The sequence below is a fragment of the Salvia hispanica genome, chromosome 5 (genome assembly GCF_029641045.1).
Source record: "Salvia hispanica isolate PSC_SH4W2 chromosome 5, Shi_PSC_v1, whole genome shotgun sequence".
NCBI lineage: Eukaryota > Viridiplantae > Streptophyta > Magnoliopsida > Lamiales > Lamiaceae > Salvia > Salvia hispanica.
Window position 1 is genome coordinate 9,969,275 of NC_142696.1, and position 27,608 is coordinate 9,996,882.

At 52.0% G+C, this 27,608-nt stretch overlaps 31 non-coding genes and 23 pseudogenes across 31 annotated transcripts; all 54 read left to right on the forward strand.

The window, feature by feature from the left end:
* The first annotated feature begins 11 nt into the window (after positions 1-11).
* LOC148925217 (5S ribosomal RNA) lies at positions 12-130 on the forward strand. The gene has a single exon (XR_016131026.1). It is a non-coding gene; the product is annotated as a 5S ribosomal RNA (ribosomal RNA).
* A 394-nt stretch (positions 131-524) lies between these two features.
* Positions 525-643, forward strand: LOC148925218 (5S ribosomal RNA). Its single transcript, XR_016131787.1, has one exon. It is a non-coding gene; the product is annotated as a 5S ribosomal RNA (ribosomal RNA).
* A 395-nt stretch (positions 644-1,038) lies between these two features.
* On the forward strand, positions 1,039-1,157 carry LOC148925219 (5S ribosomal RNA). Its single transcript, XR_016132058.1, has one exon. It is a non-coding gene; the product is annotated as a 5S ribosomal RNA (ribosomal RNA).
* A 394-nt stretch (positions 1,158-1,551) lies between these two features.
* LOC148925220 (5S ribosomal RNA) lies at positions 1,552-1,670 on the forward strand (annotated as a pseudogene).
* Positions 1,671-2,065: 395 nt separating this feature from the next.
* On the forward strand, positions 2,066-2,184 carry LOC148925221 (5S ribosomal RNA; annotated as a pseudogene).
* Positions 2,185-2,578: 394 nt separating this feature from the next.
* On the forward strand, positions 2,579-2,697 carry LOC148925222 (5S ribosomal RNA). Its single transcript, XR_016131027.1, has one exon. It is a non-coding gene; the product is annotated as a 5S ribosomal RNA (ribosomal RNA).
* A 394-nt stretch (positions 2,698-3,091) lies between these two features.
* LOC148925223 (5S ribosomal RNA) lies at positions 3,092-3,210 on the forward strand (annotated as a pseudogene).
* A 395-nt stretch (positions 3,211-3,605) lies between these two features.
* Positions 3,606-3,724, forward strand: LOC148925224 (5S ribosomal RNA). Its single transcript, XR_016132069.1, has one exon. It is a non-coding gene; the product is annotated as a 5S ribosomal RNA (ribosomal RNA).
* A 394-nt stretch (positions 3,725-4,118) lies between these two features.
* LOC148925225 (5S ribosomal RNA) lies at positions 4,119-4,237 on the forward strand (annotated as a pseudogene).
* A 395-nt stretch (positions 4,238-4,632) lies between these two features.
* Positions 4,633-4,751, forward strand: LOC148925226 (5S ribosomal RNA). Its single transcript, XR_016131041.1, has one exon. It is a non-coding gene; the product is annotated as a 5S ribosomal RNA (ribosomal RNA).
* A 394-nt stretch (positions 4,752-5,145) lies between these two features.
* Positions 5,146-5,264, forward strand: LOC148925227 (5S ribosomal RNA). Its single transcript, XR_016131643.1, has one exon. It is a non-coding gene; the product is annotated as a 5S ribosomal RNA (ribosomal RNA).
* A 393-nt stretch (positions 5,265-5,657) lies between these two features.
* Positions 5,658-5,776, forward strand: LOC148925228 (5S ribosomal RNA). Its single transcript, XR_016131485.1, has one exon. It is a non-coding gene; the product is annotated as a 5S ribosomal RNA (ribosomal RNA).
* A 394-nt stretch (positions 5,777-6,170) lies between these two features.
* LOC148925229 (5S ribosomal RNA) lies at positions 6,171-6,289 on the forward strand. The gene has a single exon (XR_016131644.1). It is a non-coding gene; the product is annotated as a 5S ribosomal RNA (ribosomal RNA).
* A 393-nt stretch (positions 6,290-6,682) lies between these two features.
* Positions 6,683-6,801, forward strand: LOC148925230 (5S ribosomal RNA). Its single transcript, XR_016131487.1, has one exon. It is a non-coding gene; the product is annotated as a 5S ribosomal RNA (ribosomal RNA).
* Positions 6,802-7,195: 394 nt separating this feature from the next.
* On the forward strand, positions 7,196-7,314 carry LOC148925231 (5S ribosomal RNA). Its single transcript, XR_016131754.1, has one exon. It is a non-coding gene; the product is annotated as a 5S ribosomal RNA (ribosomal RNA).
* A 394-nt stretch (positions 7,315-7,708) lies between these two features.
* LOC148925232 (5S ribosomal RNA) lies at positions 7,709-7,827 on the forward strand. The gene has a single exon (XR_016132038.1). It is a non-coding gene; the product is annotated as a 5S ribosomal RNA (ribosomal RNA).
* A 394-nt stretch (positions 7,828-8,221) lies between these two features.
* Positions 8,222-8,340, forward strand: LOC148925233 (5S ribosomal RNA). The gene has a single exon (XR_016131695.1). It is a non-coding gene; the product is annotated as a 5S ribosomal RNA (ribosomal RNA).
* Positions 8,341-8,734: 394 nt separating this feature from the next.
* LOC148925234 (5S ribosomal RNA) lies at positions 8,735-8,853 on the forward strand. Its single transcript, XR_016131755.1, has one exon. It is a non-coding gene; the product is annotated as a 5S ribosomal RNA (ribosomal RNA).
* Positions 8,854-9,247: 394 nt separating this feature from the next.
* Positions 9,248-9,366, forward strand: LOC148925235 (5S ribosomal RNA; annotated as a pseudogene).
* A 394-nt stretch (positions 9,367-9,760) lies between these two features.
* Positions 9,761-9,879, forward strand: LOC148925236 (5S ribosomal RNA). The gene has a single exon (XR_016131690.1). It is a non-coding gene; the product is annotated as a 5S ribosomal RNA (ribosomal RNA).
* A 394-nt stretch (positions 9,880-10,273) lies between these two features.
* Positions 10,274-10,392, forward strand: LOC148925237 (5S ribosomal RNA; annotated as a pseudogene).
* A 394-nt stretch (positions 10,393-10,786) lies between these two features.
* LOC148925238 (5S ribosomal RNA) lies at positions 10,787-10,905 on the forward strand. The gene has a single exon (XR_016131788.1). It is a non-coding gene; the product is annotated as a 5S ribosomal RNA (ribosomal RNA).
* A 393-nt stretch (positions 10,906-11,298) lies between these two features.
* Positions 11,299-11,417, forward strand: LOC148925239 (5S ribosomal RNA; annotated as a pseudogene).
* A 395-nt stretch (positions 11,418-11,812) lies between these two features.
* LOC148925240 (5S ribosomal RNA) lies at positions 11,813-11,931 on the forward strand. Its single transcript, XR_016132080.1, has one exon. It is a non-coding gene; the product is annotated as a 5S ribosomal RNA (ribosomal RNA).
* A 394-nt stretch (positions 11,932-12,325) lies between these two features.
* LOC148925241 (5S ribosomal RNA) lies at positions 12,326-12,444 on the forward strand (annotated as a pseudogene).
* Positions 12,445-12,839: 395 nt separating this feature from the next.
* LOC148925242 (5S ribosomal RNA) lies at positions 12,840-12,958 on the forward strand (annotated as a pseudogene).
* Positions 12,959-13,353: 395 nt separating this feature from the next.
* On the forward strand, positions 13,354-13,472 carry LOC148925243 (5S ribosomal RNA). The gene has a single exon (XR_016131172.1). It is a non-coding gene; the product is annotated as a 5S ribosomal RNA (ribosomal RNA).
* Positions 13,473-13,866: 394 nt separating this feature from the next.
* On the forward strand, positions 13,867-13,985 carry LOC148925244 (5S ribosomal RNA). The gene has a single exon (XR_016131028.1). It is a non-coding gene; the product is annotated as a 5S ribosomal RNA (ribosomal RNA).
* Positions 13,986-14,379: 394 nt separating this feature from the next.
* On the forward strand, positions 14,380-14,498 carry LOC148925245 (5S ribosomal RNA; annotated as a pseudogene).
* Positions 14,499-14,894: 396 nt separating this feature from the next.
* LOC148925246 (5S ribosomal RNA) lies at positions 14,895-15,013 on the forward strand (annotated as a pseudogene).
* A 395-nt stretch (positions 15,014-15,408) lies between these two features.
* LOC148925247 (5S ribosomal RNA) lies at positions 15,409-15,527 on the forward strand (annotated as a pseudogene).
* A 395-nt stretch (positions 15,528-15,922) lies between these two features.
* On the forward strand, positions 15,923-16,041 carry LOC148925248 (5S ribosomal RNA; annotated as a pseudogene).
* Positions 16,042-16,435: 394 nt separating this feature from the next.
* On the forward strand, positions 16,436-16,554 carry LOC148925249 (5S ribosomal RNA). The gene has a single exon (XR_016131756.1). It is a non-coding gene; the product is annotated as a 5S ribosomal RNA (ribosomal RNA).
* Positions 16,555-16,948: 394 nt separating this feature from the next.
* LOC148925250 (5S ribosomal RNA) lies at positions 16,949-17,067 on the forward strand. The gene has a single exon (XR_016131855.1). It is a non-coding gene; the product is annotated as a 5S ribosomal RNA (ribosomal RNA).
* Positions 17,068-17,444: 377 nt separating this feature from the next.
* LOC148925251 (5S ribosomal RNA) lies at positions 17,445-17,563 on the forward strand (annotated as a pseudogene).
* A 394-nt stretch (positions 17,564-17,957) lies between these two features.
* LOC148925252 (5S ribosomal RNA) lies at positions 17,958-18,076 on the forward strand. The gene has a single exon (XR_016131789.1). It is a non-coding gene; the product is annotated as a 5S ribosomal RNA (ribosomal RNA).
* Positions 18,077-18,469: 393 nt separating this feature from the next.
* LOC148925253 (5S ribosomal RNA) lies at positions 18,470-18,588 on the forward strand (annotated as a pseudogene).
* Positions 18,589-18,983: 395 nt separating this feature from the next.
* LOC148925254 (5S ribosomal RNA) lies at positions 18,984-19,102 on the forward strand. Its single transcript, XR_016132091.1, has one exon. It is a non-coding gene; the product is annotated as a 5S ribosomal RNA (ribosomal RNA).
* Positions 19,103-19,497: 395 nt separating this feature from the next.
* On the forward strand, positions 19,498-19,616 carry LOC148925255 (5S ribosomal RNA). The gene has a single exon (XR_016131790.1). It is a non-coding gene; the product is annotated as a 5S ribosomal RNA (ribosomal RNA).
* Positions 19,617-20,009: 393 nt separating this feature from the next.
* LOC148925256 (5S ribosomal RNA) lies at positions 20,010-20,128 on the forward strand (annotated as a pseudogene).
* A 395-nt stretch (positions 20,129-20,523) lies between these two features.
* On the forward strand, positions 20,524-20,642 carry LOC148925257 (5S ribosomal RNA). Its single transcript, XR_016132102.1, has one exon. It is a non-coding gene; the product is annotated as a 5S ribosomal RNA (ribosomal RNA).
* A 394-nt stretch (positions 20,643-21,036) lies between these two features.
* On the forward strand, positions 21,037-21,155 carry LOC148925258 (5S ribosomal RNA; annotated as a pseudogene).
* A 395-nt stretch (positions 21,156-21,550) lies between these two features.
* Positions 21,551-21,669, forward strand: LOC148925259 (5S ribosomal RNA; annotated as a pseudogene).
* A 395-nt stretch (positions 21,670-22,064) lies between these two features.
* LOC148925260 (5S ribosomal RNA) lies at positions 22,065-22,183 on the forward strand. Its single transcript, XR_016131173.1, has one exon. It is a non-coding gene; the product is annotated as a 5S ribosomal RNA (ribosomal RNA).
* Positions 22,184-22,577: 394 nt separating this feature from the next.
* LOC148925261 (5S ribosomal RNA) lies at positions 22,578-22,696 on the forward strand. Its single transcript, XR_016131029.1, has one exon. It is a non-coding gene; the product is annotated as a 5S ribosomal RNA (ribosomal RNA).
* A 394-nt stretch (positions 22,697-23,090) lies between these two features.
* On the forward strand, positions 23,091-23,209 carry LOC148925262 (5S ribosomal RNA; annotated as a pseudogene).
* A 394-nt stretch (positions 23,210-23,603) lies between these two features.
* LOC148925263 (5S ribosomal RNA) lies at positions 23,604-23,722 on the forward strand (annotated as a pseudogene).
* A 395-nt stretch (positions 23,723-24,117) lies between these two features.
* LOC148925264 (5S ribosomal RNA) lies at positions 24,118-24,236 on the forward strand (annotated as a pseudogene).
* Positions 24,237-24,630: 394 nt separating this feature from the next.
* On the forward strand, positions 24,631-24,749 carry LOC148925265 (5S ribosomal RNA). The gene has a single exon (XR_016131757.1). It is a non-coding gene; the product is annotated as a 5S ribosomal RNA (ribosomal RNA).
* Positions 24,750-25,143: 394 nt separating this feature from the next.
* LOC148925266 (5S ribosomal RNA) lies at positions 25,144-25,262 on the forward strand. The gene has a single exon (XR_016131856.1). It is a non-coding gene; the product is annotated as a 5S ribosomal RNA (ribosomal RNA).
* A 377-nt stretch (positions 25,263-25,639) lies between these two features.
* Positions 25,640-25,758, forward strand: LOC148925267 (5S ribosomal RNA; annotated as a pseudogene).
* Positions 25,759-26,152: 394 nt separating this feature from the next.
* Positions 26,153-26,271, forward strand: LOC148925268 (5S ribosomal RNA). The gene has a single exon (XR_016132039.1). It is a non-coding gene; the product is annotated as a 5S ribosomal RNA (ribosomal RNA).
* Positions 26,272-26,665: 394 nt separating this feature from the next.
* Positions 26,666-26,784, forward strand: LOC148925269 (5S ribosomal RNA; annotated as a pseudogene).
* Positions 26,785-27,178: 394 nt separating this feature from the next.
* LOC148925270 (5S ribosomal RNA) lies at positions 27,179-27,297 on the forward strand. Its single transcript, XR_016131169.1, has one exon. It is a non-coding gene; the product is annotated as a 5S ribosomal RNA (ribosomal RNA).
* Positions 27,298-27,608: the final 311 nt, after the last annotated feature.

The following is a 27,608-nucleotide window of genomic DNA, read 5'->3' on the forward strand; positions in this document are numbered from 1 at the left end:
AGGCTATTGATAGGTGCGATCATACCAGCACTAATGCACTGGATCCCATCAGAACTCCGAAGTTAAGCGTGCTTGGGCGAGAGTAGTACTAGGATGGGTGACCCCCTGGGAAGTCCTCGTGTTGCACCCCTTTCTTTGCGAGTGCGTTCATTTTTTTTTTCCGTTCAGTTGGTCTTGATATGGTCCGACACTCGATTAGCTGTTGTCGAGTACGAGGACAAAAAGTACGACAAACTCCGCGAGCCGGTGACGAGCGGGTCCCACAATCTTAAACGTGCCGAAAAACAGTAGCTGCGAACTAAAAGTGTTCGAAATGGCTCGGAACGGCCTCTTTTTGCTTTCCGGAGTAGCCACGGGCTGTACACGTAGCTCAGAACGTGGGGCTCGGCGAGAGCTTCGCGGTGATATGCTGTGGGTCCCGTAACTCCTTCAGGATCAAAAGTTATGCCTGTGTGAAGGGTGGGGGATCAGAACCTGCGCACGGGAGCGTACGCTATGAAAGAATAAAGTGCGAGGCTATTGATGGGTGCGATCATACCAGCACTAATGCACCGGATCCCATCAGAACTCCGAAGTTATGCGTGCTTGGGCGAGAGTACTACTAAGATGGGTGACCCCCTGGGAAGTCCTTGTGTTGCATCCCTTTTTTTGCGAGTGCGTTCATTTTTTTTTCCGTTCAGTTAGTCTTGATGTGGTCCGACACTCGATTAGCTGTTGTCGAGTACGAGGACAAAAAGTACGACAATCTCCACGAGCCGGTGACGAGCGGGTCCCACAATCTTAAACGTGCCGAAAAAACAGTAGCTGCGAACTAAAAGTGTTCAAAATGGTTCGAAACGGCCACTTTTTGCTTCCCAGAGTAGCCACAGGCTGTACCCGTAGCTCAGAACGTGGGGCTCGACGAGAGCTTCGCGGTGATATGCTGTGGGTCCCGTAACTCCTTCCCGATCAAAAGTTATACCCATCTGGATGGGTGGGGGATCAGAACCTGCGCACAGGAGCGTACGCTATGAAAGAATAAAGTGCGGGGTTATTGATGGGTGCGATCATACCAGCACTAATGCACCGGATCCCATCAGAACTCCGAAGTTAAGCGTGCTTGGGCGAGAGTAGTACTAGGATGGGTGACCCCCTGGGAAGTCCTCGTGTTGCACCCCTTTTTTTGCGAGTGCGTTCATTTTTTTTTTCCGTTCAGTTGGTCTTGATGTGGTCCGACACTCGATTAGCTGTTGTCGAGTACGAGGACAAAAAGTACGAAAAACTCCACGAGCCGGTGACGAGCGGGTCCCACAATCTTAAACGTGCCGAAAAACAGTAGCTACGAACTAAAAGTGTTCGAAATGGCTCGAAACGGCCTCTTTTTGCTTCCCGGAGTAGCCACGGGCTGTACACGTAGCTCAGAACGTGGGGCTCGGCGAGAGCTTCGCGGTGATATGCTGTGGGTCCCGTAACTCCTTCCGGATCAAAAGTTATGCCTGTGTGAAGGGTGGGGGATCAGAACCTGCGCATGGGAGCGTACGCTATGAAAGAATAAAGTGCGAGGCTATTGATGGGTGCGATCATACCAGCACTAATGCACCGAATCCCATCAAAACTCCGAAGTTATGCGTGCTTGGGCGAGAGTACTACTAGGATGGGTGACCCCCTGGGAAGTCCTTGTGTTGCATCCCTTTTTTTGCGAGTGCGTTCATTTTTTTTTTCCGTTCAGTTGGTCTTGATGTGGTCCGACACTCGATTAGCTGTTGTCGAGCACGAGGACAAAAAGTTCGACAAACTCCACGAGCCGGTGACGAGCGGGTCCCACAATCTTAAACGTGCCGAAAAAACAGTAGCTGCGAACTAAAAGTGTTCGAAATGGCTCGAAACGGCCACTTTTTGCTTCCCGGAGTAGCCACAGGCTGTACCCGTAGCTCAGAACGTGGGGCTCGACGAGAGCTTCGCGGTGATATGCTGTGGGTCCCGTAACTCCTTCCCGATCAAAAGTTATACCCGTCTGGAGGGTGGGGGATCAGAACCTGCGCACGGGAGCGTAAGCTATGAAAGAATAAAGTGCGGGGCTATTGATGGGTGCGATCATACCAGCACTAATGCACCGGATCCCATCAGAACTCCGAAGTTATGCGTGCTTGGGCGAGAGTACTACAAGGATGGGTGACCCCCTGGGAAGTCCTTGTGTTGCATCCCTTTTTTTGCGAGTGCGTTCATTTTTTTTTTCCGTTCAGTTGGTCTTGATGTGGTCCGACGCTCGATTAGCTGTTGTCGAGTACGAGGACAAAAAGTACGACAAACTCCACGAGCCGGTGACGAGCGCGTCCCACAATCTTAAACGTGCCGAAAAACAGTAGCTGCGAACTAAAAGTGTTCGAAATGGCTCGGAACGGCCTCTTTTTGCTTCCCGGAGTAGCCACGGGCTGTACACGTAGCTCAGAACGTGGGGCTCGGCGAGAGCTTCGCGGTGATATGCTGTGGGTCCCGTAACTCCTTCCGGATCAAAAGTTATGCCTGTGTGAAGGGTGGGGGATCAGAACCTGCGCACGGGAGCGTACGCTATGACAGAATAAAGTGCGAGGCTATTGATAGGTGCGATCATACCAGCACTAATGCACTGGATCCCATCAGAACTCCGAAGTTAAGCGTGCTTGGGCGAGAGTAGTACTAGGATGGGTGACCCCCTGGGAAGTCCTCGTGTTGCACCCCTTTCTTTGCGAGTGCGTTCATTTTTTTTTTCCGTTCAGTTGGTCTTGATATGGTCCGACACTCGATTAGCTGTTGTCGAGTACGAGGACAAAAAGTACGACAAACTCCGCGAGCCGGTGACGAGCGGGTCCCACAATCTTAAACGTGCCGAAAAACAGTAGCTGCGAACTAAAAGTGTTCGAAATGGCTCGGAACGGCCTCTTTTTGCTTTCCGGAGTAGCCACGGGCTGTACACGTAGCTCAGAACGTGGGGCTCGGCGAGAGCTTCGCGGTGATATGCTGTGGGTCCCGTAACTCCTTCAGGATCAAAAGTTATGCCTGTGTGAAGGGTGGGGGATCAGAACCTGCGCACGGGAGCGTACGCTATGAAAGAATAAAGTGCGAGGCTATTGATGGGTGCGATCATACCAGCACTAATGCACCGGATCCCATCAGAACTCCGAAGTTATGCGTGCTTGGGCGAGAGTACTACTAAGATGGGTGACCCCCTGGGAAGTCCTTTTGTTGCATCCCTTTTTTTGCGAGTGCGTTCATTTTTTTTTCCGTTCAGTTAGTCTTGATGTGGTCCGACACTCGATTAGCTGTTGTCGAGTACGAGGACAAAAAGTACGACAATCTCCACGAGCCGGTGACGAGCGGGTCCCACAATCTTAAACGTGCCGAAAAAACAGTAGCTGCGAACTAAAAGTGTTCGAAATGGTTCGAAACGGCCACTTTTTGCTTCCCAGAGTAGCCACAGGCTGTACCCGTAGCTCAGAACGTGGGGCTCGACGAGAGCTTCGCGGTGATATGCTGTGGGTCCCGTAACTCCTTCCCGATCAAAAGTTATACCCATCTGGATGGGTGGGGGATCAGAACCTGCGCACGGGAGCGTACGCTATGAAAGAATAAAGTGCGGGGTTATTGATGGGTGCGATCATACCAGCACTAATGCACCGGATCCCATCAGAACTCCGAAGTTAAGCGTGCTTGGGCGAGAGTAGTACTAGGATGGGTGACCCCCTGGGAAGTCCTCGTGTTGCACCCCTTTTTTTGCGAGTGCGTTCATTTTTTTTTTCCGTTCAGTTGGTCTTGATGTGGTCCGACACTCGATTAGCTGTTGTCGAGTACGAGGACAAAAAGTACGAAAAACTCCACGAGCCGGTGACGAGCGGGTCCCACAATCTTAAACGTGCCGAAAAACAGTAGCTACGAACTAAAAGTGTTCGAAATGGCTCGAAACGGCCTCTTTTTGCTTCCCGGAGTAGCCACGGGCTGTACACGTAGCTCAGAACGTGGGGCTCGGCGAGAGCTTCGCGGTGATATGCTGTGGGTCCCGTAACTCCTTCCGGATCAAAAGTTATGCCTGTGTGAAGGGTGGGGGATCAGAACCTGCGCATGGGAGCGTACGCTATGAAAGAATAAAGTGCGAGGCTATTGATGGGTGCGATCATACCAGCACTAATGCACCGAATCCCATCAAAACTCCGAAGTTATGCGTGCTTGGGCGAGAGTACTACTAGGATGGGTGACCCCCTGGGAAGTCCTTGTGTTGCATCCCTTTTTTTGCGAGTGCGTTCATTTTTTTTTTCCGTTCAGTTGGTCTTGATGTGGTCCGACACTCGATTAGCTGTTGTCGAGCACGAGGACAAAAAGTACGACAAACTCCACGAGCCGGTGACGAGCGGGTCCCACAATCTTAAACGTGCCGAAAAAACAGTAGCTGCGAACTAAAAGTGTTCGAAATGGCTCGAAACGGCCACTTTTTGCTTCCCGGAGTAGCCACAGGCTGTACCCGTAGCTCAGAACGTGGGGCTCGACGAGAGCTTCGCGGTGATATGCTGTGGGTCCCGTAACTCCTTCCCGATCAAAAGTTATACCCGTCTGGAGGGTGGGGGATCAGAACCTGCGCACGGGAGCGTAAGCTAGGAAAGAATAAAGTGCGGGGCTATTGATGGGTGCGATCATACCAGCACTAATGCACCGGATCCCATCAGAACTCCGAAATTAAGTGTGCTTGGGCGAGAGTAGTACTAGGATGGGTGACCCCCTGGGAAGTCCTCGTGTTGCACCCCTATCTTTGCGAGTGCGTTCATTTTTTTTTTCCGTTCAGTTGGTCTTGATGTGGTGCGACACTCGATTAGCTGTTGTCGAGTACGAGGACAAAAAGTACGACAATCTCCACGAGCCGGTGACGAGCGGGTCGCACAATCTTAAACGTGCCGAAAAACAGTAGCTGCGAACTAAAAGTGTTCGAAATGGCTCGAAACGGCCTCTTTTTGCTTCCCGGAGTAGCCACGGGCTGTACACGTAGCTCAGAATGTGGGGCTCGGCGAGAGCTTCGCGGTGATATGCTGTGGGTCCCGTAACTCCTTCCGGATCAAAAGTTATGCCTGTGTGAAGGGTGGGGGATCAGAACCTGCGCACGGGAGCGTACGCTATGAAAGAATAAAGTGCGAGGCTATTGATGGGTGCGATCATACCAGCACTAATGTACCGGATCCCATCAGAACTCCGAAGTTATGCGTGCTTGGGCGAGAGTACTACTAGGATGGGTGACCCCCTGGGAAGTCCTCGTGTTGCACCCCTTTCTTTGCGAGTGCGTTCATTTTTTTTTCCGTTCAGTTGGTCTTGATGTGGTCCGACACTCGATTAGCTGTTGTCGAGTACGAGGACAAAAAGTACGACAATCTCCCCGAGCCGGTGACGAGCAGGTCCCACAATCTTAAACGTGCCGGAAAATAGTAGCTGCGAACTAAAAGTGTTCGAAATGGCTCGAAACGGCCTCTTTTTGCTTCCCGGAGTAGCCACGGGCTGTACACTTAGCTCAGAACGTGGGGCTCGGCGAGAGCTTCGCGGTGATATGCTGTGGGTCCCGTAACTCCTTCAGGATCAAAAGTTATGCCTGTGTAAAGGGTGGGGGATCAGAACATGCGCACGGGAGCGTACGCTATGAAAGAATAAAGTGCGAGGCTATTGATGGGTGCGATCATACCAGCACTAATGCACCGGATCCCATCAGAACTCCGAAGTTATGCGTGCTTGGGCGAGAGTACTACTAGGATGGGTGACCCCCTGGGAAGTCCTCGTGTTGCACCCCTTTCTTTGCGAGTGCGTTCATTTTTTTTTTCCGTTCAGTTGGCCTTGATGTGGTGCGACACTCGATTAGCTGTTGTCGAGTACGAGGACAAAAAGTACGACAATCTCCACGAGCCGGTGACGAGCGGGTCCCACAATCTTAAACGTGCCGAAAAACAGTAGCTGCGAACTAAAAGTGTTCGAAATGGCTCGAAACGGCCTCTTTTTGCTTCCCGGAGTAGCCACGGGCTGTACACGTAGCTCAGAATGTGGGGCTCGGCGAGAGCTTCGCGGTGATATGCTGTGGGTCCCGTAACTCCTTCCGGATCAAAAGTTATGCCTGTGTGAAGGGTGGGGGATCAGAACCTGCGCACGGGAGCGTACGCTATGAAAGAATAAAGTGCGAGGCTATTGATGGGTGCGATCATACCAGCACTAATGTACCGGATCCCATCAGAACTCCGAAGTTATGCGTGCTTGGGCGAGAGTACTACTAGGATGGGTGACCCCCTGGGAAGTCCTCGTGTTGCACCCCTTTCTTTGCGAGTGCGTTCATTTTTTTTTCCGTTCAGTTGGTCTTGATGTGGTCCGACACTCGATTAGCTGTTGTCGAGTACGAGGACAAAAAGTACGACAATCTCCCCGAGCCGGTGACGAGCAGGTCCCACAATCTTAAACGTGCCGGAAAATAGTAGCTGCGAACTAAAAGTGTTCGAAATGGCTCGAAACGGCCTCTTTTTGCTTCCCGGAATAGCCACGGGCTGTACACTTAGCTCAGAACGTGGGGCTCGGCGAGAGCTTCGCGGTGATATGCTGTGGGTCCCGTAACTCCTTCAGGATCAAAAGTTATGCCTGTGTGAAGGGTGGGGGATCAGAACATGCGCACGGGAGCGTACGCTATGAAAGAATAAAGTGCGAGGCTATTGATGGGTGCGATCATACCAGCACTAATGCACCGGATCCCATCAGAACTCCGAAGTTATGCGTGCTTGGGCGAGAGTACTACTAGGATGGGTGACCCCCTGGGAAGTCCTCGTGTTGCACCCCTTTCTTTGCGAGTGCGTTCATTTTTTTTTTCCGTTCAGTTGGTCTTGATGTGGTCCGACACTCGATTAGCTGTTGTCGAGTACGAGGACAAAAAGTACGACAATCTCCCCGAGCCGGTGACGAGCAGGTCCCACAATCTTAAACGTGCCGGAAAACAGTAGCTGCGAACTAAAAGTGTTCGAAATGGCTCGAAACGGCCTCTTTTTGCTTCCCGGAGTAGCCACGGGCTGTACACTTAGCTCAGAACGTGGGGCTCGGCGAGAGCTTCGCGGTGATATGCTGTGGGTCCCGTAACTCCTTCAGGATCAAAGGTTATGCCTGTGTGAAGGGTGGGGGATCAGAACCTGCGCACGGGAGCGTACGCTATGAAAGAATAAAGTGCGAGGCTATTGATGGGTGCGATCATACCAGCACTAATGCACCGGATCCCATCAGAACTCCGAAGTTATGCGTGCTTGGGCGAGAGTACTACTAGGATGGGTGACCCCCTGGGAAGTCCTTGTGTTGCATCCCTTTTTTTGCGAGTGCGTTCATTTTTTTTTTCCGTTCAGTTGGTCTTGATGTGGTCCGACACTCGATTAGCTGTTGTCGAGTACGAGGACAAAAAGTACGACAAACTCCACGAGCCGGTGACGAGCGGGTCCCACAATCTTAAACGTGCCGAAAAACAGTAGCTGCGAACTAAAAGTGTTCGAAATGGCTCGGAACGGCCTCTTTTTGCTTCCCGGAGTAGCCACGGGCTGTACACGTAGCTCAGAACGTGGGGCTCGGCGAGAGCTTCGCGGTGATATGCTGTGGGTCCCGTAACTCCTTCCGGATCAAAAGTTATGCCTGTGTGAAGGGTGGGGTATCAGAACCTGCGCACGGGAGCGTACGCTATGACAGAATAAAGTGCGAGGCTATTGATGGGTGCGATCATACCAGCACTAATGCACCGGATCCCATCAGAACTCCGAAATTAAGCGTGCTTGGGCGAGAGTAGTACTAGGATGGGTGACCCCCTGGGAAGTCCTCGTGTTGCACCCCTATCTTTGCGAGTGCGTTCATTTTTTTTTTCCGTTCAGTTGGTCTTGATGTGGTGCGACACTCGATTAGCTGTTGTCGAGTACGAGGACAAAAAGTACGACAATCTCCACGAGCCGGTGACGAGTGGGTCCCACAATCTTAAACGTGCCGAAAAACAGTAGCTGCGAACTAAAAGTGTTCGAAATGGCTCGAAATGGCCTCTTTTTGCTTCCCGGAGTAGCCACGGGCTATACACGTAGCTCAGAATGTGGGGCTCGGCGAGAGCTTCGCGGTGATATGCTGTGGGTCCCGTAACTCCTTCCGGATCAAAAGTTATGCCTGTGTGAAGGGTGGGGGATCAGAACCTGCGCACGGGAGCGTACGCTATGAAAGAATAAAGTGCGAGGCTATTGATGGGTGCGATCATACCAGCACTAATGCACCGGATCCCATCAGAACTCCGAAGTTATGCGTGCTTGGGCGAGAGTACTACTAGGATGGGTGACCCCCTAGGAAGTCCTCGTGTTGCACCCCTTTCTTTGCGAGTGCGTTCATTTTTTTTTTCCGTTCAGTTGGTCTTGATGTGGTCCGACACTCGATTAGCTGTTGTCGAGTACGAGGACAAAAAGTACGACAATCTCCCCGAGCCGGTGACGAGCAGGTCCCACAATCTTAAACGTGCCGGAAAACAGTAGCTGCGAACTAAATGTGTTCGAAATGGCTCGAAACGGCCTCTTTTTGCTTCCCGGAGTAGCCACGGGCTGTACACTTAGCTCAGAACGTGGGGCTCGGCGAGAGCTTCGCGGTGATATGCTGTGGGTCCCGTAACTCCTTCAGGATCAAAGGTTATGCCTGTGTGAAGGGTGGGGGATCAGAACCTGCGCACGGGAGCGTACGCTATGAAAGAATAAAGTGCGAGGCTATTGATGGGTGCGATCATACCAGCACTAATGCACCGGATCCCATCAGAACTCCGAAGTTATGCGTGCTTGGGCGAGAGTACTACTAGGATGGGTGACCCCCTGGGAAGTCCTTGTGTTGCATCCCTTTTTTTGCGAGTGCGTTCATTTTTTTTTTCCGTTCAGTTGGTCTTGATGTGGTCCGACACTCGATTAGCTGTTGTCGAGTACGAGGACAAAAAGTACGACAAACTCCACGAGCCGGTGACGAGCGGGTCCCACAATCTTAAACGTGCCGAAAAACAGTAGCTGCGAACTAAAAGTGTTAGAAATGGCTCGAAACGGCCTCTTTTTGCTTCCCGGAGTAGCCACGGGCTATACACTTAGCTCAGAACGTGGGGCTCGGCGAGAGCTTCGCGGTGATATGCTGTGGGTCCCGTAACTCCTTCAGGATCAAAAGTTATGCCTGTGTGAAGGGTGGGGGATCAGAACCTGCGCACGGGAGCGTACGCTATGAAAGAATAAAGTGCGAGGCTATTGATGGGTGCGATCATACCAGCACTAATGCACCGGATCCCATCAGAACTCCGAAGTTATGCGTGCTTGGGCGAGAGTACTACAAGGATGGGTGACCCCCTGGGAAGTCCTTGTGTTGCATCCCTTTTTTTGCGAGTGCGTTCATTTTTTTTTTCCGTTCAGTTGGTCTTGATGTGGTCCGACGCTCGATTAGCTGTTGTCGAGTACGAGGACAAAAAGTACGACAAACTCCACGAGCCGGTGACGAGCGGGTCCCACAATCTTAAACGTGCCGAAAAACAGTAGCTGCGAACTAAAAGTGTTCGAAATGGCTCGGAACGGCCTCTTTTTGCTTCCCGGAGTAGCCACGGGCTGTACACGTAGCTCAGAACGTGGGGCTCGGCGAGAGCTTCGCGGTGATATGCTGTGGGTCCCGTAACTCCTTCCGGATCAAAAGTTATGCCTGTGTGAAGGGTGGGGGATCAGAACCTGCGCACGGGAGCGTACGCTATGACAGAATAAAGTGCGAGGCTATTGATAGGTGCGATCATACCAGCACTAATGCACTGGATCCCATCAGAACTCCGAAGTTAAGCGTGCTTGGGCGACAGTAGTACTAGGATGGGTGACCCTCTGGGAAGTCCTCGTGTTGCACCCCTTTCTTTGCGAGTGCGTTCATTTTTTTTTTCCGTTCAGTTGGTCTTGATGTGGTCCGACACTCGATTAGCTGTTGTCGAGTACGAGGACAAAAAGTACGACAAACTCCGCGAGCCGGTGACGAGCGGGTCCCACAATCTTAAACGTGCCGAAAAACAGTAGCTGCGAACTAAAAGTGTTCGAAATGGCTCGGAACGGCCTCTTTTTGCTTTCCGGAGTAGCCACGGGCTGTACACGTAGCTCAGAACGTGGGGCTCGGCGAGAGCTTCGCGGTGATATGCTGTGGGTCCCGTAACTCCTTCCGGATCAAAAGTTATGCCTGTGTGAAGGGTGGGGGATCAGAACCTGCGCATGGGAGCGTACGCTATGAAAGAATAAAGTGCGAGGCTATTGATGGGTGCGATCATGCCAGCACTAATGCACCGAATCCCATCAAAACTCCGAAGTTATGCGTGCTTGGGCGAGAGTACTACTAGGATGGGTGACCCCCTGGGAAGTCCTTGTGTTGCATCCCTTTTTTTGCGAGTGCGTTCATTTTTTTTTTCCGTTCAGTTGGTCTTGATGTGGTCCGACACTCGATTAGCTGTTGTCGAGCACGAGGACAAAAAGTACGACAAACTCCACGAGCCGGTGACGAGCGGGTCCCACAATCTTAAACGTGCCGAAAAAACAGTAGCTGCGAACTAAAAGTGTTCGAATGGCTCGAAACGGCCACTTTTTGCTTCCCGGAGTAGCCACAGGCTGTACCCGTAGCTCAGAACGTGGGGCTCGACGAGAGCTTCGCGGTGATATGCTGTGGGTCCCGTAACTCCTTCCCGATCAAAAGTTATACCCGTCTGGAGGGTGGGGGATCAGAACCTGCGCACGGGAGCGTACGCTATGAAAGAATAAAGTGCGAGGCTATTGATGGGTGCGATCATACCAGCACTAATGCACCGGATCCCATCAGAACTCCGAAGTTATGCGTGCTTGGGCGAGAGTACTACTAAGATGGGTGACCCCCTGGGAAGTCCTTGTGTTGCATCCCTTTTTTTGCGAGTGCGTTCATTTTTTTTTCCGTTCAGTTGGTCTTGATGTGGTCCGACACTCGATTAGCTGTTGTCGAGTACGAGGACAAAAAGTACGACAATCTCCACGAGCCGGTGACGAGCGGGTCCCACAATCTTAAACGTGCCGAAAAACAGTAGCTACGAACTAAAAGTGTTCGAAATGGCTCGAAACGGCCTCTTTTTGCTTCCCGGAGTAGCCACGGGCTGTACACGTAGCTCAGAACGTGGGGCTCGGCGAGAGCTTCGCGGTGATATGCTGTGGGTCCCGTAACTCCTTCCGGATCAAAAGTTATGCCTGTGTGAAGGGTGGGGGATCAGAACCTGCGCATGGGAGCGTACGCTATGAAAGAATAAAGTGCGAGGCTATTGATGGGTGCGATCATACCAGCACTAATGCACCGAATCCCATCAAAACTCCGAAGTTATGCGTGCTTGGGCGAGAGTACTACTAGGATGGGTGACCCCCTGGGAAGTCCTTGTGTTGCATCCCTTTTTTTGCGAGTGCGTTCATTTTTTTTTTCCGTTCAGTTGGTCTTGATGTGGTCCGACACTCGATTAGCTGTTGTCGAGCACGAGGACAAAAAGTACGACAAACTCCACGAGCCGGTGACGAGCGGGTCCCACAATCTTAAACGTGCCGAAAAAACAGTAGCTGCGAACTAAAAGTGTTCGAAATGGCTCGAAACGGCCACTTTTTGCTTCCCGGAGTAGCCACAGGCTGTACCCGTAGCTCAGAACGTGGGGCTCGACGAGAGCTTCGCGGTGATATGCTGTGGGTCCCGTAACTCCTTCCCGATCAAAAGTTATACCCGTCTGGAGGGTGGGGGATCAGAACCTGCGCACGGGAGCGTACGCTATGAAAGAATAAAGTGCGGGGTTATTGATGGGTGCGATCATACCAGCACTAATGCACCGGATCCCATCAGAACTCCGAAGTTAAGCGTGCTTGGGCGAGAGTAGTACTAGGATGGGTGACCCCCTGGGAAGTCCTCGTGTTGCACCCCTTTTTTTGCGAGTGCGTTCATTTTTTTTTTCCGTTCAGTTGGTCTTGATGTGGTCCGACACTCGATTAGCTGTTGTCGAGTACGAGGACAAAAAGTACGACAAACTCCACGAGCCGGTGACGAGCGGGTCCCACAATCTTAAACGTGCCGAAAAACAGTAGCTACGAACTAAAAGTGTTCGAAATGGCTCGAAACGGCCTCTTTTTGCTTCCCGGAGTAGCCACGGGTTGTACACGTAGCTCAGAACGTGGGGCTCGGCGAGAGCTTCGCGGTGATATGCTGTGGGTCCCGTAACTCCTTCCGGATCAAAAGTTATGCCTGTGTGAAGGGTGGGGGATCAGAACCTGCGCACGGGAGCGTACGCTATGAAAGAATAAAGTGCGAGGCTATTGATGGGTGCGATCATACCAGCACTAATGCACTGAATCCCATCAGAACTCTGAAGTTATGCGTGCTTGGGCGAGAGTACTACTAGGATGGGTGACCCCCTGGGAAGTCCTTGTGTTGCATCCCTTTTTTTGCGAGTGCGTTCATTCTTTTTTTCCGTTCAGTTGGTCTTGATGTGGTCCGACACTCGATTAGCTGTTGTCGAGCACGAGGACAAAAAGTACGACAAACTCCACGAGCCGGTGACGAGCGGGTCCCACAATCTTAAACGTGCCGAAAAAACAGTAGCTGCGAACTAAAAGTGTTCGAAATGGCTCGGAACGGCCTCTTTTTGCTTCCCGGAGTAGCCACGGGCTGTACACGTAGCTCAGAACGTGGGGCTCGGCGAGAGCTTCGCGGTGATATGCTGTGGGTCCCGTAACTCCTTCCGGATCAAAAGTTATACCTGTGTGAAGGGTGGGGGATCAGAACCTGCGCACGGGAGCGTACGCTATGAAAGAATAAAGTGCGAGGCTATTGATGGGTGCGATCATACCAGCACTAATGCACTGAATCCCATCAGAACTCCGAAGTTATGCGTGCTTGGGCGAGAGTACTACTAGGATGGGTGACCCCCTAGGAAGTCCTTGTGTTGCATCCCTTTTTTTGCGAGTGCGTTCATTTTTTTTTTCCGTTCAGTTGGTCTTGATGTGGTCCGACACTCGATTAGCTGTTGTCGAGCACGAGGACAAAAAGTACGACAAACTCCACGAGCCGGTGACGAGCGGGTCCCACAATCTTAAACGTGCCGAAAAAACAGTAGCTGCGAACTAAAAGTGTTCGAAATGGCTCGGAACGGCCTCTTTTTGCTTCCCGGAGTAGCCACGGGCTGTACACGTAGCTCAGAACGTGGGGCTCGGCGAGAGCTTCGCGGTGATATGCTGTGGGTCCCGTAACTCCTTCCGGATCAAAAGTTATGCCTGTGTGAAGGGTGGGGGATCAGAACCTGCGCACGGGAGCGTACGCTATGACAGAATAAAGTGCGAGGCTATTGATGGGTGCGATCATACCAGCACTAATGCACCGGATCCCATCAGAACTCCGAGGTTAAGCGTGCTTGGGCGAGAGTAGTTCTAGGATGGGTGACCCCCTGGGAAGTCCTCGTGTTGCACCCCTTTTTTTGCGAGTGCGTTCATTTTTTTTATCCGTTCAGTTGGTCTTGATGTGGTCCGACACTCGATTAGCTGTTGTCGAGTACGAGGACAAAAAGTACGACAATCTCCCCGAGCCGGTGACGAGCGGGTCCCACAATCTTAAACGTGCCGGAAAGCAGTAGCTGCGAACTAAAAGTGTTCGAAATGGCTCGAAACGGCCTCTGTTTGCTTCCCGGAGTAGCCACGGGCTGTACACTTAGCTCAGAACGTGGGGCTCGGCGAGAGCTTCGCGGTGATATGCTGTGGGTCCCGTAACTCCTTCAGGATCAAAAGTTATGCCTGTGTGAAGGGTGGGGGATCAGAACCTGCGCACGGGAGCGTACGCTATGACAGAATAAAGTGCGAGGCTATTGATAGGTGCGATCATACCAGCACTAATGCACTGGATCCCATCAGAACTCCGAAGTTAAGCGTGCTTGGGCGAGAGTAGTACTAGGATGGGTGACCCCCTGGGAAGTCCTCGTGTTGCACCCCTTTCTTTGCGAGTGCGTTCATTTTTTTTTTCCGTTCAGTTGGTCTTGATGTGGTCCGACACTCGATTAGCTGTTGTCGAGTACGAGGACAAAAAGTACGACAAACTCCACGAGCCGGTGACGAGCGGGTCCCACAATCTTAAACGTGCCGAAAAACAGTAGCTACGAACTAAAAGTGTTCGAAATGGCTCGAAACGGCCTCTTTTTGCTTCCCGGAGTAGCCACGGGCTGTACACGTAGCTCAGAACGTGGGGCTCGGCGAGAGCTTCGCGGTGATATGCTGTGGGTCCCGTAACTCCTTCCGGATCAAAAGTTATGCCTGTGTGAAGGGTGGGGGATCAGAACCTGCGCACGGGAGCGTACGCTATGAAAGAATAAAGTGCGAGGCTATTGATGGGTGCGATCATACCAGCACTAATGCACTGAATCCCATCAGAACTCTGAAGTTATGCGTGCTTGGGCGAGAGTACTACTAGGATGGGTGACCCCCTGGGAAGTCCTTGTGTTGCATCCCTTTTTTTGCGAGTGCGTTCATTTTTTTTTTTCCGTTCAGTTGGTCTTGATGTGGTCCGACACTCGATTAGCTGTTGTCGAGCACGAGGACAAAAAGTACGACAAACTCCACGAGCCGGTGACGAGCGGGTCCCACAATCTTAAACGTGCCGAAAAAACAGTAGCTGCGAACTAAAAGTGTTCGAAATGGCTCGGAACGGCCTCTTTTTGCTTCCCGGAGTAGCCACGGGCTGTACACGTAGCTCAGAACGTGGGGCTCGGCGAGAGCTTCGCGGTGATATGCTGTGGGTCCCGTAACTCCTTCCGGATCAAAAGTTATGCCTGTGTGAAGGGTGGGGGATCAGAACCTGCGCACGGGAGCGTACGCTATGAAAGAATAAAGTGCGACGCTATTGATGGGTGCGATCATACCAGCACTAATGCACTGAATCCCATCAGAACTCCGAAGTTATGCGTGCTTGGGCGAGAGTACTACTAGGATGGGTGACCCCCTAGGAAGTCCTTGTGTTGCATCCCTTTTTTTGCGAGTGCGTTCATTTTTTTTTTCCGTTCAGTTGGTCTTGATGTGGTCCGACACTCGATTAGCTGTTGTCGAGCACGAGGACAAAAAGTACGACAAACTCCACGAGCCGGTGACGAGCGGGTCCCACAATCTTAAACGTGCCGAAAAAACAGTAGCTGCGAACTAAAAGTGTTCGAAATGGCTCGGAACGGCCTCTTTTTGCTTCCCGGAGTAGCCACGGGCTGTACACGTAGCTCAGAACGTGGGGCTCGGCGAGAGCTTCGCGGTGATATGCTGTGGGTCCCGTAACTCCTTCCGGATCAAAAGTTATGCCTGTGTGAAGGGTGGGGGATCAGAACCTGCGCACGGGAGCGTACGCTATGACAGAATAAAGTGCGAGGCTATTGATGGATGCGATCATACCAGCACTAATGCACCGGATCCCATCAGAACTCCGAGGTTAAGCGTGCTTGGGCGAGAGTAGTTCTAGGATGGGTGACCCCCTGGGAAGTCCTCATGTTGCACCCCTTTTTTTGCGAGTGCGTTCATTTTTTTTTTTCCGTTCAGTTGGTCTTGATGTGGTCCGACACTCGATTAGCTGTTGTCGAGTACGAGGACAAAAAGTACGACAATCTCCACGAGCCGGTGACGAGCGGCTCCCACAATCTTAAACGTGCCGAAAAACAGTAGCTACGAACTAAAAGTGTTCGAAATGGCTCGAAACGGCCTCTTTTTGCTTCCCGGAGTAGCCACGGGCTGTACACGTAGCTCAGAACGTGGGGCTCGGCGAGAGCTTCGCGGTGATATGCTGTGGGTCCCGTAACTCCTTCCGGATCAAAAGTTATGCCTGTGTGAAGGGTGGGGGATCAGAACCTGCGCACGGGAGCGTACGCTATGAAAGAATAAAGTGCGAGGCTATTGATGGGTGCGATCATACCAGCACTAATGCACTGAATCCCATCAGAACTCCGAAGTTATGCGTGCTTGGGCGAGAGTACTACTAGGATGGGTGACCCCCTAGGAAGTCCTTGTGTTGCATCCCTTTTTTTGCGAGTGCGTTCATTTTTTTTTTCCGTTCAGTTGGTCTTGATGTGGTCCGACACTCGATTAGCTGTTGTCGAGTACGAGGACAAAAAGTACGACAATCTCCCCGAGCCGGTGACGAGCGGGTCCCACAATCTTAAACGTGCCGGAAAGCAGTAGCTGCGAACTAAAAGTGTTCGAAATGGCTCGAAACGGCCTCTGTTTGCTTCCCGGAGTAGCCACGGGCTGTACACTTAACTCAGAACGTGGGGCTCGGCGAGAGCTTCGCGGTGATATGCTGTGGGTCCCGTAACTCCTTCAGGATCAAAAGTTATGCCTGTGTGAAGGGTGGGGGATCAGAACCTGCGCACGGGAGCGTACGCTATGAAAGAATAAAGTGCGAGGCTATTGATGGGTGCGATCATACCAGCACTAATGCACCGGATCCCATCAGAACTCCGAAGTTATGCGTGCTTGGGCGAGAGTACTACTAGGATGGGTGACCCCCTGGGAAGTCCTTGTGTTGCATCCCTTTTTTTGCGAGTGCGTTCATTTTTTTTTTCCGTTCAGTTGGTCTTGATGTGGTCCGACACTCGATTAGCTGTTGTCGAGTACGAGGACAAAAAGTACGACAATCTCCACGAGCCGGTGATGAGCGGGTCCCACAATCTTAAACGTGCCGAAAAACAGTAGCTGCTAACTAAAAGTGTTCGAAATGGCTCGAAACGGCCTCTTTTTGCTTCCCGGAGTAGCCACAGGCTGTACCCGTAGCTCAGAACGTGGGGCTCGACGAGAGTTTCGCGGTAATATGCTGTGGGTCCCGTAACTCCTTCCCGATCAAAAGTTATACCCGTCTGGAGGGTGGGGGATCAGAACCTACGCATGGGAGCGTACGCTATGAAAGAATAAAGTGCGGGGCTATTGATGGGTGCGATCATACCAGCACTAATGCACCAGATCCCATCAGAACTCCGAAGTTAAGCGTGCTTGGGCGAGAGTAGTACTAGGATGGGTGACCCCCTGGGAAGTCCTCGTGTTGCACCCCTTTTTTTGCGAGTGCGTTCATTTGGTCTTGATGTGGTCCGACACTCGATTAGCTGGTGTCGAGTACGAGGACAAAAAGTACGACAATCTCCACGAGCCGGTGACGAGCGGGTCCCACAATCTTAAACGTGCCGAAAAACAGTAGCTGCGAACTAAAAGTGTTCGAAAAGGCTCGAAACGGCCACTTTTTGCTTCCCGGAGTAGCCACAGGCTGTACCCGTAGCTCAGAACGTGGGGCTCGACGAGAGCTTCGCGGTGATATGCTGTGGGTCCCGTAACTCCTTCCGGATCAAAAGTTATGCCTGTGTGAAGGGTGGGGGATCAGAACCTGCGCATGGGAGCGTACGCTATGAAAGAATAAAGTGCGAGGCTATTGATGGGTGCGATCATGCCAGCACTAATGCACCGAATCCCATCAAAACTCCGAAGTTATGCGTGCTTGGGCGAGAGTACTACTAGGATGGGTGACCCCCTGGGAAGTCCTTGTGTTGCATCCCTTTTTTTGCGAGTGCGTTCATTTTTTTTTTCCGTTCAGTTGGTCTTGATGTGGTCCGACACTCGATTAGCTGTTGTCGAGCACGAGGACAAAAAGTACGACAAACTCCACGAGCCGGTGACGAGCGGGTCCCACAATCTTAAACGTGCCGAAAAAACAGTAGCTGCGAACTAAAAGTGTTCGAATGGCTCGAAACGGCCACTTTTTGCTTCCCGGAGTAGCCACAGGCTGTACCCGTAGCTCAGAACGTGGGGCTCGACGAGAGCTTCGCGGTGATATGCTGTGGGTCCCGTAACTCCTTCCCGATCAAAAGTTATACCCGTCTGGAGGGTGGGGGATCAGAACCTGCGCACGGGAGCGTACGCTATGAAAGAATAAAGTGCGAGGCTATTGATGGGTGCGATCATACCAGCACTAATGCACCGGATCCCATCAGAACTCCGAAGTTATGCGTGCTTGGGCGAGAGTACTACTAAGATGGGTGACCCCCTGGGAAGTCCTTGTGTTGCATCCCTTTTTTTGCGAGTGCGTTCATTTTTTTTTCCGTTCAGTTGGTCTTGATGTGGTCCGACACTCGATTAGCTGTTGTCGAGTACGAGGACAAAAAGTACGACAATCTCCACGAGCCGGTGACGAGCGGGTCCCACAATCTTAAACGTGCCGAAAAACAGTAGCTACGAACTAAAAGTGTTCGAAATGGCTCGAAACGGCCTCTTTTTGCTTCCCGGAGTAGCCACGGGCTGTACACGTAGCTCAGAACGTGGGGCTCGGCGAGAGCTTCGCGGTGATATGCTGTGGGTCCCGTAACTCCTTCCGGATCAAAAGTTATGCCTGTGTGAAGGGTGGGGGATCAGAACCTGCGCATGGGAGCGTACGCTATGAAAGAATAAAGTGCGAGGCTATTGATGGGTGCGATCATACCAGCACTAATGCACCGAATCCCATCAAAACTCCGAAGTTATGCGTGCTTGGGCGAGAGTACTACTAGGATGGGTGACCCCCTGGGAAGTCCTTGTGTTGCATCCCTTTTTTTGCGAGTGCGTTCATTTTTTTTTTCCGTTCAGTTGGTCTTGATGTGGTCCGACACTCGATTAGCTGTTGTCGAGCACGAGGACAAAAAGTACGACAAACTCCACGAGCCGGTGACGAGCGGGTCCCACAATCTTAAACGTGCCGAAAAAACAGTAGCTGCGAACTAAAAGTGTTCGAAATGGCTCGAAACGGCCACTTTTTGCTTCCCGGAGTAGCCACAGGCTGTACCCGTAGCTCAGAACGTGGGGCTCGACGAGAGCTTCGCGGTGATATGCTGTGGGTCCCGTAACTCCTTCCCGATCAAAAGTTATACCCGTCTGGAGGGTGGGGGATCAGAACCTGCGCACGGGAGCGTACGCTATGAAAGAATAAAGTGCGGGGTTATTGATGGGTGCGATCATACCAGCACTAATGCACCGGATCCCATCAGAACTCCGAAGTTAAGCGTGCTTGGGCGAGAGTAGTACTAGGATGGGTGACCCCCTGGGAAGTCCTCGTGTTGCACCCCTTTTTTTGCGAGTGCGTTCATTTTTTTTTTCCGTTCAGTTGGTCTTGATGTGGTCCGACACTCGATTAGCTGTTGTCGAGTACGAGGACAAAAAGTACGACAAACTCCACGAGCCGGTGACGAGCGGGTCCCACAATCTTAAACGTGCCGAAAAAACAGTAGCTGCGAACTAAAAGTGTTCGAAATGGCTCGAAACGGCCACTTTTTGCTTCCCGGAGTAGCCACAGGCTGTACCCGTAGCTCAGAACGTGGGGCTCGACGAGAGCTTCGCGGTGATATGCTGTGGGTCCCGTAACTCCTTCCCGATCAAAAGTTATACCCGTCTGGAGGGTGGGGGATCAGAACCTGCGCACGGGAGCGTACGCTATGAAAGAATAAAGTGCGAGGCTATTGATGGGTGCGATCATACCAGCACTAATGCACCGGATCCCATCAGAACTCCGAAGTTATGCGTGCTTGGGCGAGAGTACTACTAAGATGGGTGACCCCCTGGGAAGTCCTTGTGTTGCATCCCTTTTTTTGCGAGTGCGTTCATTTTTTTTTCCGTTCAGTTGGTCTTGATGTGGTCCGACACTCGATTAGCTGTTGTCGAGTACGAGGACAAAAAGTACGACAATCTCCACGAGCCGGTGACGAGCGGGTCCCACAATCTTAAACGTGCCGAAAAACAGTAGCTACGAACTAAAAGTGTTCGAAATGGCTCGAAACGGCCTCTTTTTGCTTCCCGGAGTAGCCACGGGCTGTACACGTAGCTCAGAACGTGGGGCTCGGCGAGAGCTTCGCGGTGATATGCTGTGGGTCCCGTAACTCCTTCCGGATCAAAAGTTATGCCTGTGTGAAGGGTGGGGGATCAGAACCTGCGCATGGGAGCGTACGCTATGAAAGAATAAAGTGCGAGGCTATTGATGGGTGCGATCATACCAGCACTAATGCACCGAATCCCATCAAAACTCCGAAGTTATGCGTGCTTGGGCGAGAGTACTACTAGGATGGGTGACCCCCTGGGAAGTCCTTGTGTTGCATCCCTTTTTTTGCGAGTGCGTTCATTTTTTTTTTCCGTTCAGTTGGTCTTGATGTGGTCCGACACTCGATTAGCTGTTGTCGAGCACGAGGACAAAAAGTACGACAAACTCCACGAGCCGGTGACGAGCGGGTCCCACAATCTTAAACGTGCCGAAAAAACAGTAGCTGCGAACTAAAAGTGTTCGAAATGGCTCGAAACGGCCACTTTTTGCTTCCCGGAGTAGCCACAGGCTGTACCCGTAGCTCAGAACGTGGGGCTCGACGAGAGCTTCGCGGTGATATGCTGTGGGTCCCGTAACTCCTTCCCGATCAAAAGTTATACCCGTCTGGAGGGTGGGGGATCAGAACCTGCGCACGGGAGCGTACGCTATGAAAGAATAAAGTGCGGGGTTATTGATGGGTGCGATCATACCAGCACTAATGCACCGGATCCCATCAGAACTCCGAAGTTAAGCGTGCTTGGGCGAGAGTAGTACTAGGATGGGTGACCCCCTGGGAAGTCCTCGTGTTGCACCCCTTTTTTTGCGAGTGCGTTCATTTTTTTTTTCCGTTCAGTTGGTCTTGATGTGGTCCGACACTCGATTAGCTGTTGTCGAGTACGAGGACAAAAAGTACGACAAACTCCACGAGCCGGTGACGAGCGGGTCCCACAATCTTAAACGTGCCGAAAAACAGTAGCTACGAACTAAAAGTGTTCGAAATGGCTCGAAACGGCCTCTTTTTGCTTCCCGGAGTAGCCACGGGTTGTACACGTAGCTCAGAACGTGGGGCTCGGCGAGAGCTTCGCGGTGATATGCTGTGGGTCCCGTAACTCCTTCCGGATCAAAAGTTATGCCTGTGTGAAGGGTGGGGGATCAGAACCTGCGCACGGGAGCGTACGCTATGAAAGAATAAAGTGCGAGGCTATTGATGGGTGCGATCATACCAGCACTAATGCACTGAATCCCATCAGAACTCTGAAGTTATGCGTGCTTGGGCGAGAGTACTACTAGGATGGGTGACCCCCTGGGAAGTCCTTGTGTTGCATCCCTTTTTTTGCGAGTGCGTTCATTCTTTTTTTCCGTTCAGTTGGTCTTGATGTGGTCCGACACTCGATTAGCTGTTGTCGAGCACGAGGACAAAAAGTACGACAAACTCCACGAGCCGGTGACGAGCGGGTCCCACAATCTTAAACGTGCCGAAAAAACAGTAGCTGCGAACTAAAAGTGTTCGAAATGGCTCGGAACGGCCTCTTTTTGCTTCCCGGAGTAGCCACGGGCTGTACACGTAGCTCAGAACGTGGGGCTCGGCGAGAGCTTCGCGGTGATATGCTGTGGGTCCCGTAACTCCTTCCGGATCAAAAGTTATACCTGTGTGAAGGGTGGGGGATCAGAACCTGCGCACGGGAGCGTACGCTATGAAAGAATAAAGTGCGAGGCTATTGATGGGTGCGATCATACCAGCACTAATGCACTGAATCCCATCAGAACTCCGAAGTTATGCGTGCTTGGGCGAGAGTACTACTAGGATGGGTGACCCCCTAGGAAGTCCTTGTGTTGCATCCCTTTTTTTGCGAGTGCGTTCATTTTTTTTTTCCGTTCAGTTGGTCTTGATGTGGTCCGACACTCGATTAGCTGTTGTCGAGCACGAGGACAAAAAGTACGACAAACTCCACGAGCCGGTGACGAGCGGGTCCCACAATCTTAAACGTGCCGAAAAAACAGTAGCTGCGAACTAAAAGTGTTCGAAATGGCTCGGAACGGCCTCTTTTTGCTTCCCGGAGTAGCCACGGGCTGTACACGTAGCTCAGAACGTGGGGCTCGGCGAGAGCTTCGCGGTGATATGCTGTGGGTCCCGTAACTCCTTCCGGATCAAAAGTTATGCCTGTGTGAAGGGTGGGGGATCAGAACCTGCGCACGGGAGCGTACGCTATGACAGAATAAAGTGCGAGGCTATTGATGGGTGCGATCATACCAGCACTAATGCACCGGATCCCATCAGAACTCCGAGGTTAAGCGTGCTTGGGCGAGAGTAGTTCTAGGATGGGTGACCCCCTGGGAAGTCCTCGTGTTGCACCCCTTTTTTTGCGAGTGCGTTCATTTTTTTTATCCGTTCAGTTGGTCTTGATGTGGTCCGACACTCGATTAGCTGTTGTCGAGTACGAGGACAAAAAGTACGACAATCTCCCCGAGCCGGTGACGAGCGGGTCCCACAATCTTAAACGTGCCGGAAAGCAGTAGCTGCGAACTAAAAGTGTTCGAAATGGCTCGAAACGGCCTCTGTTTGCTTCCCGGAGTAGCCACGGGCTGTACACTTAGCTCAGAACGTGGGGCTCGGCGAGAGCTTCGCGGTGATATGCTGTGGGTCCCGTAACTCCTTCAGGATCAAAAGTTATGCCTGTGTGAAGGGTGGGGGATCAGAACCTGCGCACGGGAGCGTACGCTATGACAGAATAAAGTGCGAGGCTATTGATAGGTGCGATCATACCAGCACTAATGCACTGGATCCCATCAGAACTCCGAAGTTAAGCGTGCTTGGGCGAGAGTAGTACTAGGATGGGTGACCCCCTGGGAAGTCCTCGTGTTGCACCCCTTTCTTTGCGAGTGCGTTCATTTTTTTTTTCCGTTCAGTTGGTCTTGATGTGGTCCGACACTCGATTAGCTGTTGTCGAGTACGAGGACAAAAAGTACGACAAACTCCACGAGCCGGTGACGAGCGGGTCCCACAATCTTAAACGTGCCGAAAAACAGTAGCTACGAACTAAAAGTGTTCGAAATGGCTCGAAACGGCCTCTTTTTGCTTCCCGGAGTAGCCACGGGCTGTACACGTAGCTCAGAACGTGGGGCTCGGCGAGAGCTTCGCGGTGATATGCTGTGGGTCCCGTAACTCCTTCCGGATCAAAAGTTATGCCTGTGTGAAGGGTGGGGGATCAGAACCTGCGCACGGGAGCGTACGCTATGAAAGAATAAAGTGCGACGCTATTGATGGGTGCGATCATACCAGCACTAATGCACTGAATCCCATCAGAACTCCGAAGTTATGCGTGCTTGGGCGAGAGTACTACTAGGATGGGTGACCCCCTAGGAAGTCCTTGTGTTGCATCCCTTTTTTTGCGAGTGCGTTCATTTTTTTTTTCCGTTCAGTTGGTCTTGATGTGGTCCGACACTCGATTAGCTGTTGTCGAGCACGAGGACAAAAAGTACGACAAACTCCACGAGCCGGTGACGAGCGGGTCCCACAATCTTAAACGTGCCGAAAAACAGTAGCTGCGAACTAAAAGTGTTCGAAATGGCTCGGAACGGCCTCTTTTTGCTTCCCGGAGTAGCCACGGGCTGTACACGTAGCTCAGAACGTGGGGCTCGGCGAGAGCTTCGCGGTGATATGCTGTGGGTCCCGTAACTCCTTCCGGATCAAAAGTTATGCCTGTGTGAAGGGTGGGGGATCAGAACCTGCGCACGGGAGCGTACGCTATGACAGAATAAAGTGCGAGGCTATTGATGGATGCGATCATACCAGCACTAATGCACCGGATCCCATCAGAACTCCGAGGTTAAGCGTGCTTGGGCGAGAGTAGTTCTAGGATGGGTGACCCCCTGGGAAGTCCTCATGTTGCACCCCTTTTTTTGCGAGTGCGTTCATTTTTTTTTTTCCGTTCAGTTGGTCTTGATGTGGTCCGACACTCGATTAGCTGTTGTCGAGTACGAGGACAAAAAGTACGACAATCTCCACGAGCCGGTGACGAGCGGCTCCCACAATCTTAAACGTGCCGAAAAACAGTAGCTACGAACTAAAAGTGTTCGAAATGGCTCGAAACGGCCTCTTTTTGCTTCCCGGAGTAGCCACGGGCTGTACACGTAGCTCAGAACGTGGGGCTCGGCGAGAGCTTCGCGGTGATATGCTGTGGGTCCCGTAACTCCTTCCGGATCAAAAGTTATGCCTGTGTGAAGGGTGGGGGATCAGAACCTGCGCACGGGAGCGTACGCTATGAAAGAATAAAGTGCGAGGCTATTGATGGGTGCGATCATACCAGCACTAATGCACTGAATCCCATCAGAACTCCGAAGTTATGCGTGCTTGGGCGAGAGTACTACTAGGATGGGTGACCCCCTAGGAAGTCCTTGTGTTGCATCCCTTTTTTTGCGAGTGCGTTCATTTTTTTTTTCCGTTCAGTTGGTCTTGATGTGGTCCGACACTCGATTAGCTGTTGTCGAGTACGAGGACAAAAAGTACGACAATCTCCCCGAGCCGGTGACGAGCGGGTCCCACAATCTTAAACGTGCCGGAAAGCAGTAGCTGCGAACTAAAAGTGTTCGAAATGGCTCGAAACGGCCTCTGTTTGCTTCCCGGAGTAGCCACGGGCTGTACACTTAACTCAGAACGTGGGGCTCGGCGAGAGCTTCGCTGTGATATGCTGTGGGTCCCGTAACTCCTTCAGGATCAAAAGTTATGCCTGTGTGAAGGGTGGGGGATCAGAACCTGCGCACGGGAGCGTACGCTATGAAAGAATAAAGTGCGAGGCTATTGATGGGTGCGATCATACCAGCACTAATGCACCGGATCCCATCAGAACTCCGAAGTTATGCGTGCTTGGGCGAGAGTACTACTAGGATGGGTGACCCCCTGGGAAGTCCTTGTGTTGCATCCCTTTTTTTGCGAGTGCGTTCATTTTTTTTTTCCGTTCAGTTGGTCTTGATGTGGTCCGACACTCGATTAGCTGTTGTCGAGTACGAGGACAAAAAGTACGACAATCTCCACGAGCCGGTGACGAGCGGGTCCCACAATCTTAAACGTGCCGAAAAACAGTAGCTGCTAACTAAAAGTGTTCGAAATGGCTCGAAACGGCCTCTTTTTGCTTCCCGGAGTAGCCACAGGCTGTACCCGTAGCTCAGAACGTGGGGCTCGACGAGAGTTTCGCGGTAATATGCTGTGGGTCCCGTAACTCCTTCCCGATCAAAAGTTATACCCGTCTGGAGGGTGGGGGATCAGAACCTACGCATGGGAGCGTACGCTATGAAAGAATAAAGTGCGGGGCTATTGATGGGTGCGATCATACCAGCACTAATGCACCAGATCCCATCAGAACTCCGAAGTTAAGCGTGCTTGGGCGAGAGTAGTACTAGGATGGGTGACCCCCTGGGAAGTCCTCGTGTTGCACCCCTTTTTTTGCGAGTGCGTTCATTTGGTCTTGATGTGGTCCGACACTCGATTAGCTGGTGTCGAGTACGAGGACAAAAAGTACGACAATCTCCACGAGCCGGTGACGAGCGGGTCCCACAATCTTAAACGTGCCGAAAAACAGTAGCTGCGAACTAAAAGTGTTCGAAAAGGCTCGAAACGGCCACTTTTTGCTTCCCGGAGTAGCCACAGGCTGTACCCGTAGCTCAGAACGTGGGGCTCGACGAGAGCTTCGCGGTGATATGCTGTGGGTCCCGTAACTCCTTCCGGATCAAAAGTTATGCCTGTGTGAAGGGTGGGGGATCAGAACCTGCGCACGGGAGCGTACGCTATGAAAGAATAAAGTGCGAGGCTATTGATGGGTGCGATCATACCAGCACTAATGCACCGAATCCCATCAGAACTCCGAAGTTATGCGTGCTTGGGCGAGAGTACTACTAGGATGGGTGACCCCCTGGGAAGTCCTTGTGTTGCATCCCTTTTTTTGCGAGTGCGTTCATTTTTTTTTTCCGTTCAGTTGGTCTTGATGTGGTCCGACACTCGATTAGCTGTTGTCGAGTACGAGGACAAAAAGTACGACAAACTCCACGAGCCGGTGACGAGCGGGTCCCACAATCTTAAACGTGCCGAAAGACAGTAGCTGCGAACTAAAAGTGTTCGAAAAGGCTCGAAACGGCCACTTTTTGCTTCCCGGAGTAGCCACAGGCTGTACCCGTAGCTCAGAACGTGGGGCTCGACGAGAGCTTCGCGGTGATATGCTGTGGGTCCCGTAACTCCTTCCGGATCAAAAGTTATGCCTGTGTGAAGGGTGGAGGATCAGAACCTGCGCACGGGAGCGTACGCTATGACAGAATAAAGTGCGAGGCTATTGATGGGTGCGATCATACCAGCACTAATGCACCGGATCCCATCAGAACTCCGAAATTAAGCGTGCTTGGGCGAGAGTAGTACTAGGATGGGTGACCCCCTGGGAAGTCCTCGTGTTGCACCCCTTTCTTTGCGTGTGCGTTCATTTTTTTTTTCCGTTCAGTTGGTCTTGATGTGGTCCGACACTCGATTAGCTGTTGTCGAGTACGAGGACAAAAAGTACGACAATCTCCCCGAGCCGGTGACGAGCGGGTCCCACAATCTTAAACGTGCCGGAAAACAGTAGCTGCGAACTAAAAGTGTTCGAAATGGCTCGAAACGGCCTCTTTTTGCTTCCCGGAGTAGCCACGGGCTGTACACTTAGCTCAGAAAGTGGGGCTCGGCGAGAGCTTCGCGGTGATATGCTGTGGGTCCCGTAACTCCTTCAGGATCAAAAGTTATGCCTGTGTGAAGGGTGGGGGATCAGAACCTGCGCACGGGAGCGTACGCTATGAAAGAATAAAGTGCGCGGCTATTGATCGGTGCGATCATACCAGCACTAATGCACCGGATCCCATCAGAACTCCGAATTTAAGCGTGCTTGGGCGAGAGTACTACTAGGATGGGTGACCCCCTGGGAAGTCCTTGTGTTGCATCCCTTTTTTTGCCAGTGCGTTCATTTTTTTTTTCCGTTCAGTTGGTCTTGATGTGGTCCGACACTCGATTAGCTGTTGTCGAGTACGAGGACAAAAAGTACGACAATCTCCACGAGCCGGTGACGAGCGGGTCCCACAATCTTAAACGTGCCGAAAAACAGTAGCTGCGAACTAAAAGTGTTCGAAATGGCTCGAAACGGCCTCTTTTTGCTTCCCGGAGTAGCCACAGGGTGTACCCGTAGCTCAGAACGTGGGGCTCGACGAGAGTTTCGCGGTGATATGCTGTGGGTCCCGTAACTCCTTCCCGATCAAAAGTTATACCCGTCTGGAGGGTGGGGGATCAGAACCTGCGCATGGGAGCGTACGCTATGAAAGAATAAAGTGCGGGGCTATTGATGGGTGCGATCATACCAGCACTAATGCACCAGATCCCATCAGAACTCCGAAGTTAAGCGTGCTTGGGCGAGAGTAGTACTAGGATGGGTGACCCCCTGGGAAGTCCTAGTGTTGCACCCCTTTTTTTGCGAGTGCGTTCATTTTTTTTTTCCGTTCAGTTGGTCTTGATGTGGTCCGACACTCGATTAGCTGTTGTCGAGTACGAGGACAAAATGTACGACAATCTCCACGAGCCGGTGACGAGCGGGTCCCACAATCTTAAACGTGCCGAAAAACAGTAGCTGCGAACTAAAAGTGTTCGAAATGGCTCGGAACGGCCTCTTTTTGCTTCCCGGAGTAGCCACGGGCTGTACACGTAGCTCAGAACGTGGGGCTCGGCGAGAGCTTCGCGGTGATATGCTGTGGGTCCCGTAACTCCTTCCGGATCAAAA